This window comes from Carassius gibelio, chromosome A16, assembly GCF_023724105.1.
Source record: "Carassius gibelio isolate Cgi1373 ecotype wild population from Czech Republic chromosome A16, carGib1.2-hapl.c, whole genome shotgun sequence".
Classification (NCBI taxonomy): Eukaryota; Metazoa; Chordata; class Actinopteri; order Cypriniformes; family Cyprinidae; genus Carassius; species Carassius gibelio.
In genome coordinates, this window is record NC_068386.1 from 31715111 (window position 1) to 31730411 (window position 15301).

At 41.7% G+C, this 15301-nt stretch overlaps 11 non-coding genes across 11 annotated transcripts; all 11 read right to left on the reverse strand.

Annotated features, from left to right (window-relative positions):
- Positions 1-522: 522 nt before the first annotated feature.
- Positions 523-594, reverse strand: trnaq-cug (transfer RNA glutamine (anticodon CUG)). The gene has a single exon. It is a non-coding gene; the product is annotated as a tRNA-Gln (tRNA).
- A 415-nt stretch (positions 595-1009) lies between these two features.
- On the reverse strand, positions 1010-1080 carry trnap-ugg (transfer RNA proline (anticodon UGG)). The gene has a single exon. It is a non-coding gene; the product is annotated as a tRNA-Pro (tRNA).
- Positions 1081-1550: 470 nt separating this feature from the next.
- trnaq-cug (transfer RNA glutamine (anticodon CUG)) lies at positions 1551-1622 on the reverse strand. The gene has a single exon. It is a non-coding gene; the product is annotated as a tRNA-Gln (tRNA).
- Positions 1623-2362: 740 nt separating this feature from the next.
- trnap-agg (transfer RNA proline (anticodon AGG)) lies at positions 2363-2434 on the reverse strand. The gene has a single exon. It is a non-coding gene; the product is annotated as a tRNA-Pro (tRNA).
- Positions 2435-2916: 482 nt separating this feature from the next.
- trnaq-cug (transfer RNA glutamine (anticodon CUG)) lies at positions 2917-2988 on the reverse strand. Its single transcript has one exon. It is a non-coding gene; the product is annotated as a tRNA-Gln (tRNA).
- A 415-nt stretch (positions 2989-3403) lies between these two features.
- Positions 3404-3475, reverse strand: trnap-ugg (transfer RNA proline (anticodon UGG)). Its single transcript has one exon. It is a non-coding gene; the product is annotated as a tRNA-Pro (tRNA).
- A 1968-nt stretch (positions 3476-5443) lies between these two features.
- trnap-cgg (transfer RNA proline (anticodon CGG)) lies at positions 5444-5515 on the reverse strand. The gene has a single exon. It is a non-coding gene; the product is annotated as a tRNA-Pro (tRNA).
- Positions 5516-5982: 467 nt separating this feature from the next.
- Positions 5983-6054, reverse strand: trnaq-cug (transfer RNA glutamine (anticodon CUG)). The gene has a single exon. It is a non-coding gene; the product is annotated as a tRNA-Gln (tRNA).
- A 414-nt stretch (positions 6055-6468) lies between these two features.
- Positions 6469-6540, reverse strand: trnap-ugg (transfer RNA proline (anticodon UGG)). The gene has a single exon. It is a non-coding gene; the product is annotated as a tRNA-Pro (tRNA).
- Positions 6541-7008: 468 nt separating this feature from the next.
- On the reverse strand, positions 7009-7080 carry trnaq-cug (transfer RNA glutamine (anticodon CUG)). The gene has a single exon. It is a non-coding gene; the product is annotated as a tRNA-Gln (tRNA).
- Positions 7081-7511: 431 nt separating this feature from the next.
- On the reverse strand, positions 7512-7583 carry trnaq-cug (transfer RNA glutamine (anticodon CUG)). Its single transcript has one exon. It is a non-coding gene; the product is annotated as a tRNA-Gln (tRNA).
- Between the last annotated feature and the right edge of the window lie 7718 nt (positions 7584-15301).

Consider the following 15301-nt stretch of genomic DNA (forward strand, 5'->3'; position numbering starts at 1 on the left):
CTTACTTCTATTTTTGCAGGGTGTAACTGTGGAGCTGTATCTCTTTGTCTCCTGTATGGGAAACTCCGCTTCTTAGCACGGTGATGTGCTGAAGTGTTATATGGCGTGAAATTAAAATATCCATGATCAGGTGTAACACTTGTGTGTTGGATTTTTGGACGTGGTGTGGTTCTCTGCCTTGGTCTACCACGAAAAGTATCCATTATATCAGAATTATGTGTGTACTTTTTTTTATTTTATTTTTTTAATATTTTTATGATATTTTTGTTGGAAATTTTGATGGAAAAATGTACAAGAAATAACAAAAAAAAAAATATATATATATATACTGTGAAAAATCAAAATTCCAAAATGTATTTGTCCAAGTCTTTTCCTGCCTAGTTTTATTTGAGTTCTAGATCGTTTGGAGGCCATGGTTAAAGGAGGCCCGTGTACCAATACATTTTAAGACACACTGCCAGAGACAAATTTGTGACACACTCCAAGCTCTTCCTTGCCAAACACTGCCAGACAGACTCTTGAAGGTTCCACCAAGATTTGAACTCGGATTGCTGGATTCAGAGTCCAGAGTGCTAACCATTACACCATGGAACCAACAGTATCTGTACACCTGTTTGTAGTGTAGAAAACACTCAAGGAGGCTGTGCGAAAAGCAACTAACCAGCAAGCATCAGAATGGTGTCTGAAAAGCATTCACGGCTCCACTCTGAGTAAACCCGGGATCGAACCAGGGACCTTTAAATCTTTAGTGTAACGCTCTCCGAACCTTGCAAACCAATATTGATAAAAACATCAAAGCAAAGGACACGAGCCCCCAGTCAACCACTAATGGCTACCCTGCATGGCAGCCAATTTGAGCCATCTTAGACATACCCACTTCTGTTGTACAAAGTTTAAATTGCAGACTAGGAACTGAGAACAGGGAGAATTGGGCATGGAAACATGCAGGTGTATTATTGGCCGAAAGAAGGCAGAAATGACTGCTACCTCTCAGTAAGATGCTCAATGTGGGCTCGTCCGGGATTTGAACCCGGACCTCTCGCACCCAAAGCGAGAATCATACCCCTAGACCAACGAGCCACAGGTCACTGTTCAGTAGAGGCCAATTTGGTGCGTATTTCACTCTGCTCGATGCTACGGTCGCTCCAACATCCTGCCTCTGTAGCTGACAAGGACAGACATAGAGCTCATGCACTGAGCAGATTTTTGAGAAACTAAATTTTTACATACCTGCTCTAGCTTGCCCTGCCCTAGTAGATAAATGTTGATTAAAACATCAACGACAAAACACAAGAGCCGAATTCTACATCGTGGCACTGCCACACAAATCTTGCTGATGAGAAGCTGTCTGAGGTCTGTAATGCTGCTCCACCGATGATCTCTGTCTTCTCAACTTAGTTCCTGCCTAGTTTTATTTGAGTTCTAGATCGTTTGGAGGCCATGGTTAAAGGAGGCCAGTGTACTAATACATTTTAAGACACACTGCCAGAGACAAATTTGTGACACACTCCAAGACCCTCCTTGCCAAACACTGCCAGACAGACTCTTGAAGGTTCCACCGAGATTTGAACTCGGACTGCTGGATTCAGAGTCCAGAGTGCTAACCATTACACCATGGAACCAACAGTGTCCGTACACTTGTTTGTAGTGTAGAAAACACTCAAGGAGGCTCTGCGAATAGCAATTAACCAGCAAGCATCAGAATGGTGTCTGAAAAGCATTCACGGCTCCACTCTGAGTAAACCCGGGATCGAACCAGGGACCTTTAAATCTTTAGTGTAACGCTCTCCGAACCTTGCAAACCAATATTGAGAAAAACATCAAAGCAAATGACACGAGCCTCCAGTCAACCACTAATGGCTACCCTGCATGGCAGCCAATCTGAGCCATCTTAGACACACCCACTTGTGTTGTACAAAGTTTAAATTGCAGACGAGGAACTGAGAACAGGGAGAAGTGGGCATGAAAACATGCAGGTGTATTATTGGCAGAAAGAAGGCAGAACTGACTGCTACTTCTCACTAAGATGCTCAATGTGCCACCATGTACCCAGATACTACTCAAAAAAAGGAGCTTCAAAGCGGGCTCGTCTGGGATTTGAGCTTGGGCCCTCTCTCTCCCATACCAGCAATAAAACAAAAAAACACACCCCAACACCAACAATCTATTTTTTTGCCATATCTCCACTGCTTAGTTTAGGCAAAGTTTAAACTGCAGAAGAGGAACGAAGAAGAGCAGCGAGAAGTGGGCATGAAAACATGCAGTCACAGCTTTAGTCTTAATTGACAGTGGCGTATGTTTGGCCCAAGAATTGCAGAATGGACTGAAAATGCTCTAGAAAAGATGCTGCAAAGACAGAAGAGGGCTCGTCCGGGATTTGAACCCGGGACCTCTCGCACCCTAAGCGAGAATCATACCCCTAGACCAACGAGCCACAGGTTGCGGTTCAGTAGAGGCCAATTTGCTATGTATTTCACTCTGCTCGATGCTACGGTCGCTCCAACATCCTGCCTCTGTAGCTGACAAGGGCAGAAATAGAGCTCATGCACTGACCAGATTTCTGAGAAACTCAATTTTTACACACCTGCTCTAGCTTGGCCTGCCCTCGTAGATAAATGTTGATTAAAACATCAACGACAAAACACATGAGCCGAATTTAACAGCAGAAATCTACATTGTGGCACTGCCAAACAAATCTTGCTGATGAGAAGCTGTCTGAGGTCTGTAATCCTGCTCCACAGATGATATCTGTCTTCTCAACTTAGTTCCTGCCTAGTTTTATTTGAGTTCTAGATCGTTTGGAGGCCATGGTTAAAGGAGGCCAGTGTACCAAACATTTTAAGACACACTGCCAGAGACAAATTTGTGACACACTCCAAGCTCCTCCTTGCCAAACACTGCCAGACAGACTCTTGAAGGTTCCACCAAGATTTGAACTCAGATTGCTGGATTCAGAGTCCAGAGTGCTAACCATTACACCATGGAACCAACAGTGTCTAAACACCTGTTTGTAGTGTAGAAAACACTCAAGGAGGCTGTGCGAAAAGCAACTAACCAGCAAGCATCAGAATGGTGTCTGAAAAGCATTCACGGCTCCACTCTGAGTAAACCTGGGATCGAACCAGGGACCTTTAAATCTTTAGTGTAATGCTCTCCGAACCTTGCAAACCAATATTGAGAAAAACATCAAAGCAAAGGACACGAGCCCCCAGTCAACCACTAATGGCTACCCTGCATGGCAGCCAATTTGAGCCATCTTAGACACACCCACTTCTGATGTACAAAGTTTAAATTGCAGACTAGGAACTGAGAACAGCGAGAATTGGGCATGGAAACATGCAGGTGTATTATTGGCCGAAAGAAGGCAGAACTGACTGCTACCTCTCAGTAAGATGCTCAATGTGGGCTCGTCCGGGATTTGAAACCGGGACCTCTCGCACCCAAAGCGAGAATCATACCCCTAGACCAACGAGCCACAGGTCGCTGTTCAGTAGAGGCCAATTTGGTGCGTATTTCACTCTGCTCGATGCTACGGTCGCTCCAACATCCTGCCTCTGTAGCTGACAAGGACAGACATAGAGCTCATGCACTGAGCAGATTTCTGAGAAACTAAATTTTTACATACCTGCTCTAGCTTGGCCTGCCCTAGTAGATAAATGTTGATTAAAACATCATCGACAAAACACATGAGCCGAATTCTACATCGTGGCACTGCCACACAAATCTTGCTGATGAGAAGCTGTCTGAGGTCTGTAATCCTGCTGCACAGATGATCTCTGTCTTCTCAACTTAGTTCCTGCCTAGTTTTATTTGAGTTCTAGATCGTTTGGAGGCCATTGTTAAAGGAGGCCAGTGTACCAATACATTTTAAGACACACTGCCAGAGACAAATTTGTGACACACTCCAAGCTCCTCCTTGCCAAACACTGCCAGACAGACTCTTGAAGGTTCCACCGAGATTTGAACTCGGATTGCTGGATTCAGAGTCCAGAGTGCTAACCATTAACCGCTCAAGGAGGCTCTGCAAATAGCAATTAACCAGCAAGCATCAGAATGGTGTCTGAAAAGCATTCACGGCTCCACTCTGAGTAAACCCGGGATCGAACCAGGGACCTTTAAATCTTTAGTGTAACGCTCTCCGAACCTTGCAAACCAATATTGAGAAAAACATCAAAGCAAAGGACACGAGCCTCCAGTCAACCACTAATGGCTACCCTGCATGGCAGCCAATCTGAGCCATCTTAGACACACCCACTTCTGTTGTACAAAGTTTAAATTGCAGACGAGGAACTGAGAACAGGGAGAAGTGGGCATGAAAACATGCAGGTGTATTATTGGCAGAAAGAAGGCAGAACTGACTGCTACTTCTCACTAAGATGTTCAATGTGCCACCATGTACCCAGATACTACTCAAAAAAAGGAGCTTCAAAGCGGGCTCATCTGGGATTTGCCTAGTTTTCTGCCTAGTTTTATTTGAGTTCTAGATCGTTTGGAGGCCATGGTTAAAGGAGGCCAGTGTACCAATACATTTTAAGACACACTGCCAGAGACAAATTTGTGACACACTCCAAGCTCCTCCTTGCCAAACACTGCCAGACAGACTCTTGAAGGTTCCACCGAGATTTGAACTCGGATTGCTGGATTCAGAGTCCAGAGTGCTAACCATTAACCGCTCAAGGAGGCTCTGCAAATAGCAATTAACCAGCAAGCATCAGAATGGTGTCTGAAAAGCATTCACGGCTCCACTCTGAGTAAACCCGGGATCGAACCAGGGACCTTTAAATCTTTAGTGTAACGCTCTCCGAACCTTGCAAATCAATATTGAGAAAAACATCAAAGCAAAGGACACGAGCCTCCAGTCAACCACTAATGGCTACCCTGCATGGCAGCCAATCTGAGCCATCTTAGACACACCCACTTCTGTTGTACAAAGTTTAAATTGCAGACGAGGAACTGAGAACAGGGAGAAGTGGGCATGAAAACATGCAGGTGTATTATTGGCAGAAAGAAGGAAGAACTGACTGCTACTTCTCACTAAGATGCTCAATGTGCCACCATGTACCCAGATACTACTCAAAAAAAGGAGCTTCAAAGCGGGCTCGTCTGGGATTTGAGCTTGGGCCCTCTCTCTCCCATACCAGCAATAAAAAAAAAAACACACCCCAACACCAACAAGCTCTCAGATGCTCATGCAACTAGCAAATGTAAGATGAAGGCTCACATGGTTGTGAAGCGATCCAAGAATCTATTTTTTTGCCATATCTCCACTGCTTAGTTTAGGCAAAGTTTAAACTGCAGAAGAGGAACGAAGAAGAGCAGCGAGAAGTGGGCATGAAAACATGCAGTCGCAGCTTTAGTCTTAATTGACAGTGGCGTATGTTTGGCCCAAGAATTGCAGAATGGACTGAAAATGCTCTAGAAAAGATGCTGCAAAGACAGAAGAGGGCTCGTCCGGGATTTGAACCCGGGACCTCTCGCACCCGAAGCGAGAATCATACCCCTAGACCAACGAGCCACAGGTTGTGGTTGAGTAGAGGCCAATTTGCTTCGTATTTCACTCTGCTCGATGCTACGGTCGCTCCAACATCCTGCCTCTGTAGCTGACAAGGGCAGACATAGAGCTCATGCACTGACCAGATTTCTGAGAAACTCAATTTTTAATTACCTGCTCTAGCTTGGCCCGCCCTCGTAGATAAATGTTGATTAAAACATCAACGACAAAACACATGAGCCGAATTTAACAGCAGAAATCTACATTGTGGCACTGCCAAACAAATCTTGCTGATGAGAAGCTGTCTGAGGCCTGTAATCCTGCTCCACAGATGATATCTGTCTTCTCAACTCAGTCCCTGCCTAGTTTGATTTGATTTCTAGATCGTTTGGAGGCCATGGTAGCAATACATTTTAAGACACACTGCCAGAGACAAATTTGTGACACACTCCAAGCTCCTCCTTGCCAAACACTGCCAGATAGACTCTTGAAGGTTCCACCGAGATTTGAACTCGGATTGCTGGATTCAGAGTCCAGAGTGGTAACCATTACACCATGGAACCAACAGTGCCTGTACATCTGTTTGAGGTGTAGAAAACACTCAAGGAGGCTGTGCGAAAAGCAACTAACCAGCAAGCATCAGAATGGTGTCTGAAAAGCATTCACGGCTACACTCTGAGTAAACCCGGGATCGAACCAGGGACCTTTAAATCTTCAGTGTAACGCTCTCCGAACCTTGCAAACCAATATTGAGAAAAACATCAAAGCAAAGGACACGAGCCCCAGTCAACCACTAATGGCTACCCTGCATGGCAGCCAATTTGAGCCATCTTAGACATACCCACTTCTGTTGTACAAAGTTTAAATTGCAGACTAGGAACTGAGAACAGGGAGAATTGGGCATGGAAACATGCAGGTGTATTATTGGCCGAAAGAAGGCAGAACTGACTGCTACCTCTCAGTAAGATGCTCAATGTGGGCTCGTCTGGGATTTGAACCCGGGACTTCTCGCACCCAAAGCGAGAATCATACCCCTAGACCAACGAGCCACAGGTTACTGTTCAGTAGAGGCCAATTCGGTGCGTATTTCACTCTGCTCGATGCTACGGTCGCTCCAACATCCTGCCTCTGTAGCTGACAAGGGCAGACATAGAGCTCATGCACTGACCAGATTTCTGAGAAACTCAATTTTTACATACCTGCACTAGCTTGGCCTGCCCTCGTAGATAAATATTGATTAAAACATCAACGACAAATCACAAAAGCAGAATTCTACATCGTGGCACTGCCACACAAATCTTGCTGATGAGAAGCTGTCTGAGGTCTGTAATGCTGCTCCACCGATGATCTCTGTCTTCTCAACTTAGTTCCTGCCTAGTTTTATTTGAGTTCTAGATCGTTTGGAGGCCATGGTTAAAGGAGGCCAGTGTACCAATACATTTTAAGACACACTGCCAGAGACAAATTTGTGACACACTCCAAGCTCCTCCTTGCCAAAATGCCAGACAGACTCTTGAAGGTTCCACCGAGATTTGAACTCAGATTGCTGGATTCAGAGTCCAGAGTGCTAACCATTACACCATGGAACCAACAGTGTCCGTACACTTGTTTGTAGTGTATAAAACACTCAAGGAGGCTCTGCGAATAGCAATTAACCAGCAAGCATCAGAATGGTCCTTAAAATCTTTAGTGTAACGCTCTCCGAACCTTGCAAACCAATATTGAGAAAAACATCAAAGCAAAGGACACGAGCCTCCAGTCAACCACTAATGGCTACCCTGCATGGCAGCCAATCTGAGCCATCTTAGACACACCCACTTCTGTTGTACAAAGTTTAAATTGCAGACGAGAAACTGAGAACAGGGAGAAGTGGGCATGAAAACATGCAGGTGTATTATTGGCAGAAAGAAGGCAGAACTGACTGCTACTTCTCACTAAGATGCTCAATGTGCCACCATGTACACACAATGTGACACACTCCAAGCTCCTCCTTGCCAAACACTGCCAGACAGACTCTTGAAGGTTCCACCAAGATTTGAACTCGGATTGCTGGATTCAGAGTCCAGAGTGCTAACCATTACACCATGGAACCAACAGTGTCTGTACACCTGTTTGTAGTGTATAAAACACTCAAGGAGGCTGTGCGAAAAGCAACTAACCAGCAAGCATAAGAATGGTGTCTGAAAAGCATTCACGGCTCCACTCTGAGTAAACCCGGGATCGAACCAGGGACCTTTAAATCTTTAGTGTAACGCTCTCCGAACCTTGCAAACCAATATTGAGAAAAACATCAAAGCAAAGGACACAAGCCCCCAGAAAACAACGAGCCACAGGTCACTGTTCAGTAGAGGCCAATTTGGTGCGTATTTCACTCTGCTCGATGCTACGGTCGCTCCAACATCCTGCCTCTGTAGCTGACAAGGGCAGAAATAGAGCTCATGCACTGACCAGATTTCTGAGAAACTCCATTTTTACATACCTGCTCTAGGTTGGCCTGCCCTCGTAGATAAATGTTGATTAAAACATCAACGACAAAACACATGAGCCGAATTTAACAGCAGAAATCTACATCGTGGCACTGCCAAACAAATCTTGCTGATGAGAAGCTTTCTGAGGTCTGTAATGCTTCTCCACAGATTGTCAGGTGACATCTGTCTTCTCAATTTAGTCCCTGCTCAGTTTTATTTGAGTTTTAGATTGCTTGGAGGTCATGGTTAAAGGAGGCCACTCTAGCAATACATTTTAAGACACACTGCCACAGAGAAAGTTGTGACATAGCCCAAGCTCCTCATTGCCAAGCACTGCCAGACAGACTCTCAAAGAACCAACAGTGTCTGCACATCGGTATGAAGTATAGAAAACACTCAAGGAGGCTCTGCGAAAAGCACCTAACCAGCAAGCATCAGAATGGTGTATGAAAAGCATTCACGGCTCCACTCTGAGGAAACCCAGGATCAAACCTGGGACCTTTAAATCTTCAGTGTAACCCTCTCCGAACCTTGTAAACCAATATTGAGAAAAACATCAAAGCAAAGGACAGACACGAGCCTCCAGTCAACCGCAAACGGCTACCCTGCATGACAGCCGATCTGAACCATCTTAGACACACCCCATCCTTTCAGTTCAAGTGAGCGAACCCAATGAGCGAAGTGTTGTACAAAGTTCAAATTGCAGATGATATGGAACTACAAACAGTGAGAAGTGGGCATGAAAACATGCAGGCATATAACTGGCGGAAAAAAGGCAGAACAGACTGATACTTCTCAGTAAGATGCTCAATGTGTGCTTGTTCGGGATTTGAACCAGGGACCTCTCACACCCAAAGCGAGAATCATACCCCTAGACCAACGAGCCACCATGTACCCAGATGCTACTCAAAAAAAGGAGCTGCAAAGCGGGCTCGTCTGGTATTTGAACTCGGGCCCACTTGCTCCCGTACAGCAATAAAAGAAAATAACACACCCCAACACCAACAAGCCCTCAGATGCTCCTACAACTAGCAAATGCAAGATGAAGGCTCACAGGGCCGTGAAGCGATCCAAGAATGGTGTCTGAAAAGCATTCACGGCTCCACTCCGAGTAAACCCGGGATAGAACCTGGGACCTTTGAATCTTCAGTGCTCTCCGAACCTTGTAAACCAATATTAAGAAAAACATCAAAGCAAAGGACACGAGCCTCCAGTCAACCGCAAACAGCTACCCTGCATGGCAGCTGATCTGAACCATCTTAGACACACCCCCTCCTTTCAGTGCAAGTGCACGAACCCAATGAGCGAAATGTTGTACAAAGTTTAAATTGCAGATGATATGGAACTACGAACTGAGAAGTGGGTATGAAAACATGCCGGCGTATTATTGGCCAAAAGAAGGCAGAACTGACTGATACTTCTCAGTAAGATGCTCAATGTGGGCTCGTCCGGAATGTTAACCCGGGACCTCTCGCACCCTAAGCTAGAATCAAATCCCTAGACCAACGAGCCAGGTGCCCAGTGCCCAGATACTACTCAAAAAAAGGAGCTGCAAAGCGGGCTCGTCTGGTATTTGAACTCGGGCCCACTTGCTCCCGTACAGCAATAAAATAAAATAAAAAACACACCCCAACACCAACAAGCCCTCAGATGCTCCTAAAACTAGCAAATGCAAGATGAAGGCTCACAGGGCGTGAAGCGATCCAAGAATGGTGTCCGAAAAGCATTCACGGCTCCACTCTGAGTAAACCCTGGATAGAACCTGGGACCTTTAAATCTTACAGTACTCTGCATATCCATTGAGATGAACTGAGAAATAATGAACAGGAGAATGTAGACAGAAAACTTACTCTACCGGCACTTTTACTGAACACCGTCACAACAACAACACTTCCTTCAACACAGCCTTTCACGTGACGTCACTAACCAATCAGAAGCAAGGACTTAGACTGAGATAAACAGTGAATGAGTGAATCAGATAGGCAGATTCAGCAGAATATCCTTACTACATTAAATATGTAAACACATAAAGGTGTAAATAATTAACTGACTAAACATTGTAAATATACTTGTAGTCTATTAACTCAAATATAAATCATATTCAATTCTAAGCATTACAACTTTCCAACATGAAATATGAACTCCACTTTTAAACCTTACAATATATTTGTGCTAAACTGTAACACATGTAACTCGACAGTTCTAAAGTCTTATCTGAAGGGTGAACTACAGAAGACATAAATCATACAACCTGGTCATTTTTGCAGATTAGAAGCCATTGTAAAAAAAAACAAAAAAAACAAAAAAAAACCCTGATAAAACATCTCTTCATCAAAGTGACTTCGCCATCATATGGACAACATTTAAAGCATAACCAATAATTAATAAAAAATAATAAGAAGTACTTTGCACCCATTTGTAAGGAAGGTTATAAATTAATAATTACTCTAGTCATTGTTGTCACGTCACGTGACAAAAGAACAAACAACCCAAAGACCCGAAAGATGAACTAATCAATTCTCTTTCCGGCTCAATACTGCATTGGTTTAGCGTATGGGTCTGTCACATGATTAAGGAACGAGTCAAAAACCAATAGACTCGAACGATGAACTAATCAATTCTCTTTTCGGCTCAGACTGCATTGGTTTAGCGTATGGGGCTGTCACGTGATTAAGGAACGAGTCAAAAACCCGATAGACCTGAACTATGAACTAATCAATTCTCTTTCCGGCTCAGACTGCATTGACTGACACAGGTGAATTTCTACTAGCAGAACAGAACCTATAGAATATTGTGCATGTGCGACTGAACGAATCATCCCCCGAGATGACTCGTTCTTCCCGAGTCACATTAAAGATTCGTTCAAAATGAATGAATCGTTCAAGAACGACACATCACTAGTGACCGGTGGTACCACATACAATGTTTACATGAGCCTGGGTCCCACTTTATATTAGGTGGCCTTAACTACTTTGTACTAAACAAATTTAACAGTTGTTACTTTTGTCCCACTACAGTCACAAAAAGTATTTATTTTGTTCCAGTGCAAGCTATATTGTGAATTTCTGTGTCTTGCATCATTTCTTACAAATGTTAATGTCATATTATACCAAAAGAATATGTCTTAGTGAGGGTCAGAAAGACAGACAGAGGTCTGGTTTTATCCAGATGTTTTTGAGAGGGTGTTTCTGGACATAGAGGAACATCTCTCTCTGGGCAGCTGCAACATCACATTTATATTTAGGTTTAAGCCATATCTTTGCCTTTACACCTCCACCTGTGAATTTGCAGTGTTTCCAGATGTTTTAATGCACATTTTTAATTCATGCATAAAAACAACTGGATGGAAACATAAATAGGCCTACTGTTACATTATGTTTAGAGTTTTTTATTATGCTAATGTGATTAAATTTTTATATTGTGCATTCTGTAGAATTTTTTTATTATTATATAAAAATACATTGAAATTTACAATAAAAAAAATACAGTCAGGTTTTAAGACATCTGATGAAACTTAAACTTAAATTTAAAATGAAAATAGGAAAATGTAATTTAATAATTTTTCTGCAAAGATAAAGGACAAAATATGTTTGCAGTTATTTATTAACAAGGTCACAATCAGGTATACTTAAGAAAAATAAGACTAACAGAAAACAATCTTAGCTTATATTGTTGTGTTACTTTTGACCCACCTGTGTTTTACTTTCGTCCCAACCGATGGGGTCGAAAGTAACATTGTTCAACTTATGTTCAAAGTGAAATTATACTGAAGTCTTTCTACATTTCTACAAAATACCACCTGGTATTGTTAGACCACACTTCTGAGTTACTGGCCAAAGCAGAAATATATCTCTGTATACAACATTATCTTTTAAAATGAAGTTTTTCTGAAAAATGGTACTTTCGCCCCTGCTCTCCCCTACATTGTACTAAATTATTAATTAAAATGTAAGTACTTAGTAGTTAAGGCCACTTAATATAAAGTGGGTCCTGAGCCTGACCCCATGAAGCCCTAAAATTTTAATCTATACCTCCCCTGCCTTTATATATTAGTGTTTAAGTTTTTGTTAAGTTAATGGTATTGTTAATGTAATGCCACACTGGCGACAGACTTCAGTGGCTGCAGTCATTCAGCCTCCTTGTTAGTGCGTCCACCTCCCATGCCGGAGAACAAGGTTCAATGCCCACTTGGAGCAAGTGTGAGGTGTGGTAGTGATGACCCGGGAGAGGTGGGGTTGCATTAACTCAATGTATTTCAAACAATGTGAGGTAATAAAGCATTTCACTGAAAATTAAAGCATCGTTTTTATGTATGTAGAGTATGTATGTGTATAGATAGAATGTTTGTACATTTATTTTACATTTGTGGTAAAACCACAAAAAAAAATACATGGAAGGGCTGTTATGTGAAATGGTCTGATTGTTGTGTTAATTTTTAAATGCATAACAATGGGGTTGCATATTCTGATGCCCCCATCCCCTTTGAATAGATTAGTAACCTGTTTTTGTGACATCAGCTTCATGAATATTGTTAAACACTTATGTTGCATACAAAATGCAAAAATAGCATAGAATAGGAAACAACTGGATAGTGTTTATTCTCATGAAATTTTTAATTGGTTTAATAAGCCTATTAAATAACCAGCAATTCTAAACAAATATTCCACATAGTCACTTTGATTTTTATTTAAGAGGCAATTAAGAATTTTAGAAACTTATTCAAGAGTATTTACAGTAGTCTACATAACACTTAACAAATCATAAGCAGAGTAATTTTTGTTTTTTTAAATGAAGGAGATTTTTATTGACTTAGAAGTATTAGAAAAATGATAAATAAAAATTATTTAATGTAACAACTATATGTTCATATGCGACCAAGATTATGTCCTGGATAGGCTATACAATAGAGGTGGTTGCACATTACCAGAGTGAAATGACATGACCAGACTGTGATGCTCAGCCTAGAATAATGGTGTGAGACTGAATCATATAGTGTGTGTTATTGGTAGCAGCTGTGTGTCATTGGTTTCAGCAGTGAGCTTGTGATTAGTGGAATGGAGCATGGGAAATGTAATCCAGAGTGATGTAACAGTATGTGTGGTGTGAGAGTGGTGTGAATTATTTGATTTGGTCAGGCTACGTTTTTATTTTCAGGCATACATGTTTTGGTTTGTGCAGTAAGCTGTAAACTGTATTATGAGTGGGTAAAATCTGCAGGCATTATTGTGGCTTTTCTGCTGTATGCGTACCTTAACTTTAGCATAGTTCAGTCTGCAGTGTCTACTGGGTGTTTATCCCACTAAGTAATGAAAGTATTTTTTGCATTGCAGGTACATTCATTCATTTTCATCATGAAGACACTCAGTTTACTTCTTACCTGGATGCTTTTAACATTCTGGACAAGTTCCAATCTGGTTTTAGTGCACTTAAAACAGTCAGCCTTGCTTAAAGTAATGAATGATCTTTTGCCGTCCATTGATTCAGGGACATCTGCCATTCTGATACTGTTAGATTTGAGTGCAGCCTTCAACACTATTGACCATGACATCCTCTTGAATCAAATACAATATGCAGTAAGGGTTCAAGGCATGGCATTTCAGTTGTTCACCTCTTATTTAAAGGGTAGGACGTTTTCAGTAAATATTGGGTTGTTCACCACACCTTCTGCACCCATCCCTTATGGTGTTCTTCAGGGTTCTATTCCTGGCCCTTCATTGTTCTTGCTCTACATGCTTCCCTTAGGCTCCATTCTCCAGAAATATAGTATTGACTATCATTGCTACACCGATGACCTACAACTTTACCTTCCTATCAAACTCAAAAAAGACTCCTCTTTACAACCTATTTTCTCATGTTTTGATGAAGTGAGAACTTGGATGGCTAACAATTTCTTGCAACTAAACAATGACAAAACTGAAGTGCTTCTGCTAGGCCCCGCTGCACTCATTACTACTGTTACAAATAGGTTAGCTTCCCTTAGTGATAACCTACAACACCATGTAAAAAAAATTGATTAGTCCATTTCGATCCATTACTACAATCTGACAATCATGTAAACATGCTTGTAAAGAGTAGCTTCTTCCACCTCAGATATGTTGCCAAAGTAAAACATTTTCTCTCTCGAAAATAACTTGAAATTGTCATCCACACACTAATCTCTTCAAGGATGGACTACTGTAACTCTCTTTATGTTGGCCTTCCTCAAAGCACTCTTATCTCTGCTTCACATGGTTCAAAATACGGCAGCCAGATTATTAACAGGAACAAAAAAGAGGGAGCTTATTACTTCTGTTCTTGCTTCATTGCACTGGCTCCCTATCAAATTCAGAGTTGATTTTAAGGTACTTCTTTTTGTATATGGGGCACTGCATAAATCAGCCCTGGATTATATCTGTGACCGACCTTATCCAGCCATATACAACCTCTAGGTCATTAATATCTTTTAACCAGCTTCTTTTATCTGTCCCTTGTTCTCGTTGTAAATCCAAAGGTGACAGTCTTAGCTGTTGCTGCCCCTAAACTCTGGAACAGTTTACCATTTGCTTTCAGGGCCTCTCCATCAATCTGTGTTTTTAAATCAAACTTAAAGACTATTTTTTTTACACCCTTGCTTTTGAGCGATGCTATGTACGGATCTTTTGGTGTGTTTTTTATATACATATTTAGATTTTATTTTATACTTTCCCCTTTAATTTTTGATCTTTGCTGCTTTTTTAGGTAACCTTTTATTGTAAAGCACTTTGAATCAACTATGGTTGTTAATGTGCTCTATTAATAAACTGACTTGACTTGACACTGTGACAAGTGACAAGTGACAAAAACAGCATGACCTTTTTTACTGAATCCTGTATTTTCATTGGAAGAGGATTATTTAGGTGTATTCGCTAAAACCGCATACATATTTATTTGAGGGGTACAGTTTTAAATTGTTTTTTTTCTTCTGTGACATCAGAAATGCAGAGCACAATAATAAGGCTGCTGTATCCACCCACATGGAAAGAACCTATATGTGGATATATGCGCATATATGAAACCTATATGCAGTGTATATGCACATATACGCTGCATATATATGATAATATACAGTATATGCGGCTTATATGCTCATATATGCTGCATATATGCCATATATATACTGCATATATGCGTATATATACTGCTTATATGCTGCATATATGCATATATATGCCACATATAGGCAAAATTGAGGTGCATATATGTTCATATACAGGAAATATAGGTCTCCTGTATTGCTTCTTCACATCCACATATAAGCCCTATACATACAAGATATGTCTTCTATATAGCTAATGGCAGGATCTGGTCATTTTGTAGCTCATAT